The sequence below is a fragment of the Primulina eburnea genome, chromosome 5 (genome assembly GCF_022965805.1).
Source record: "Primulina eburnea isolate SZY01 chromosome 5, ASM2296580v1, whole genome shotgun sequence".
Classification (NCBI taxonomy): Eukaryota; Viridiplantae; Streptophyta; class Magnoliopsida; order Lamiales; family Gesneriaceae; genus Primulina; species Primulina eburnea.
In genome coordinates, this window is record NC_133105.1 from 10,789,065 (window position 1) to 10,793,001 (window position 3,937).

General features: G+C 37.3%; 1 pseudogene; it reads right to left on the bottom strand.

Moving 5' to 3' along the window:
• Positions 1–459: 459 nt before the first annotated feature.
• On the bottom strand, positions 460–3,197 carry LOC140831358 (uncharacterized; annotated as a pseudogene).
• Between the last annotated feature and the right edge of the window lie 740 nt (positions 3,198–3,937).

The following is a 3,937-nucleotide window of genomic DNA, read 5'->3' on the forward strand; positions in this document are numbered from 1 at the left end:
CGGAGGAGTGGCTGTTGCAGGTTCTCATTTCATCAAATAAATAAGAGAAAAGATCCGTTCAGGGCAGAGCAAGCTTCAACCCAGAATTGACCGTGGTCAAGGTTATAAAATTCGCTAGGCGTTAGTTGGGCGCCAGCCCAGCGCATAGCGCCGCTAATCGGATTCTACGATATCAAAACATAATAAATCATATACTAGAACCTCAACACAATAACATTAGATTTAAAATACGTTCAAAATGTTCCCAACTCAATAAAATAAGAAAGAATTCAGATTTCTTCCAAAATTCACAATAAAATAGTCTAATGTGTCATCACAAATTTACTCCACTTCTTCTTCTCCGAAATTTTCAACAACTTGTTCTTCATCGGACACAAAATCAATATCATCATTTTGGTCATCATCTTCTTCTTCAGATTCAAAATCATCCTCGTGAAGTTCTCTAACTCTAGAGCTTCTTCAGGATTGTAGATTTTCATCTGCCTCGGTTGCTTCATCAACTAATTGCCAAGTGAGCCCCAAACCGGGGTCAACTTCATTTTCTTCCCCACCATCCACAATCCAACCTTGTGCATTTGAAGTATGTTTTTCAAGAAGGACGTCGACGTTCCTTTCTTTCTCTCTTTTTTGCTTGTTAAACAATCTAGCATTAAATTGGATAAATACTAGATTGTTCAACCTATGGACATCCAACCTATTTCTTTTCTTTGTATGAATCTAAAAAAAACCGAGAAAGTAATTAGTATAGTTAGGAATATGAACATACACTTTAACAATTAATAATTTATTTTAATTAAAGTTTAAACTTACTCCTTCAAATGCAATACAATTTCTTTCACACCCAGATGAAATTGTAGTTAATGAAAGAATCCTCAACGCCACTCTTAGCAAGTTGGGTGTGTGAGCACCGTAGGTACTCCACCATGTACATGGATCAAATGTATCGTCATTTTTTTCACATGCTTTTGCAGCCAATGCTTTTCTAAATAACCCAGTCTTATCTCTATATTTTGCAAATTGCTTGTTAATAATTGTATCTTGCAGTTCAAACTCATCAACATGCAAAACTTCCATGCATTCAAAAATCTCTGCCGCGACCTCTCCATAAAGAGCAATAGAACTATTTTTGTAGTAGAAGTAGGGATTCAACAAAAAGACTGTGGTATGCAATGGTGTATCAAGTCTATCCTTCATTTTTTACTCAAGAATCACTATGATAGGTTGATAATTTGATTCGACATTATTAAGGGCCACCTTGATATCTTCTTTAGCTCGAAGAAGCTCCCCATATAGAAACCCCATGGATGGTTTTCTATCTCCGTCAACCAATCGGAAAACTCTTACCAAAGGAGCAAATATTTTCAAACAAAGTGTCACACCATTCCAAAAACTCATGCTCATCACAGTAGAGTAAGCCAATTTCTCTTTATTTGTCTTTGACCATTTACAATTCTCCACATATCACTTGTAAACATGGCCCTTAAACTAGATTTTTTCTCAATCAAACTTTGCAATGTAAGGAAGTTTGATGCAAACCTGGCAACTCCTGGACGGACTATGTCTCTTTTCTTCATAAAACTTCTCATCAATGAAAAAGTCTTATGGTGAGCATAAATGAAAATTGTACAAGACTTTGCTTGGTCGATAATCATTTTAAATCTTGGAAGCTTGCTAATACTTTCAAGCATGAGATTAACAGTATGAGTTGCACATGAACTCCAAAATATCCATGGCCGCTTTTCTTTCATCAATTTAGCTGCAGCCATATTGTTGGTGGCATTGTCTGTTACAATCTGTACAATATTATGAGCTCCTACTTGTTCAACATACTTGTCAACATACTCAAAAATAAGTCCAGCTGTATGTGCCTCGTCTGAAGACTCCTTAGACTCTAAAAATACAGTATCCTCTTTGAAATTAACACACAAATTTAATATGCTTCTTCTTTTTCTATCATTCCATGCATCTGTCATAATCGAGCACCAATTATTTTCCCATTCTTCTTCGTGATTCTTCAACAGTTGCTTTGTTCTTTCAAATTCAGCTTTCAAAAGTGGCTCTCTAAGTTGATATTGAGTTGGAGGCTTGAACCTTGGTCCAAATTGACCCACTGTCTCCATTAGTTGCTTGAAGCTATCATTATCAAGAGTATTGAATGAGATTCCATTTTCATAAGCACATCTCCAAACATATTGTTGAACTTGTTGAGTTCTCTCTTTGAAAAGAGCCTCATTTATATTTTTTTGGCAAAGCACTTTACTCCCACTTGAACTTACATTTTCTGGAGCAATCATCGATGCATATCTATCCATGGGGCCAAGTAGATGAGGCTTTTTAATTCCATCCATCCCTTCAACTTCAGCATATTCTTCTTCGTCTAGAGAAATATTCACCTCCGCTCTACAACTTTCTTCTTCCAGTATTTTGTTTTTCTTTTCATTCATCCTTTCTAAAATAGCTTTTTTGCACTTATTACGATCTTCTTGAGATGCGATTCGACACCCAGATACATTTCTAGGTATATTTCCTATGTGCTCCTTGATTCTATACACTCCACCAGACATCATTTTCCCACACAACTTACATTTAATTTTGTCGAGGTTCTTAGGATCAATTAACATACCAAACTCTCATCCGATGTCATTCGACTTTCTCTTAAAAATCCCAGATTCAGGCTGAGTGACGGATGCAGTCGACGATGGATTGCTTGCCATTGTCACCCTCTAAATCTTGTTGAATACGAACCACTTGAACCTTTTCAGCAATAGACCTAAAAATTTGATGTGATAACACCACACAAACATATGATAGTACTAAAAAGCTCAAAGTCACTCCATATATCTTGAAGCATGAAGAAAAATGACACTGAGCAAGCAATGGTATAGTCAGTACTGCAGTAGATTTAGATACAAACATGAAACAACCATCATAAGATTACACTGGAAAATTAGTTTGTTAGAGTTGTCTTCATTTGCATTCACCAACTCTAATTGCCACACTAGACCACCACACAATACGAGTCAACACAACACCGATAGCTCCCAACGGAGGTCCACAACCTACTGCTTCTACCATAAACGTCGTACAAGTTGCACCAATAGCCATCCCAAACACCCACGTTCACAAAAATTCCACTTTCATGAACCATATAGATATGCACACAAATCACAAGGGTCAATACAAAAATACACAAACTGAAAATCAAGCCTCACAAATAGAAATGAGGAGTGGAATTTTTGTGAACGTGGGAGTGCTTCTGGAACGAGGAGTGGTTCTGGAAAATGCACGGCCAATACTTTGAACGAGGATAAGCAGTAGTGGTTCTGCACTTTTGCCTCACGTTCACAAATACTAAAAATCAAGCCTCACTAATACTTATTCCAAATAATTAAATGCACGGCCAATACCTTGAACGAGGAGTGCTTCTGCCTTCTGGAACGAGTCGTGTTTCTGGAAAATAACGGGAAGAAAGAAACGCAGCAGCCCAGAAAGAAAGTAGCATATCTAATGGGCCAATTTTTTTTTTTTAAAGTGGGCTTCTTAGGGGATCATTAAATTTTAAAGCCCAATTTTTTTTAAAAAAAAAACCAGGCCCATCTAGGCGCCCAGCCTCCGCCTAGGCGCGCCCAGGTCCGCGCAGCGCCTGGGCTGGCCGCCTAGCACCTCATCGGTTCGGCCAACCTCCGCCTAGCGCCTAGGGCGCAATTTAGAACATTGACCGTGGGTAATTGATATATATGTATGCATGATGGGAAATTACAATTTTAATCATGAAGGTTGACTTGTTTTGTGTTTTAGTTATGTAGCTTTTAATGTTTATTTTCATCAAATAACCTGAGTTTTTAAATTTGTTTTGGTTCTATTTTTGGCCATAAGCCACTAAGCTCATCAAATATTATTTATTTAACATTGATACTTTTTTATGTAGCTCATGTAT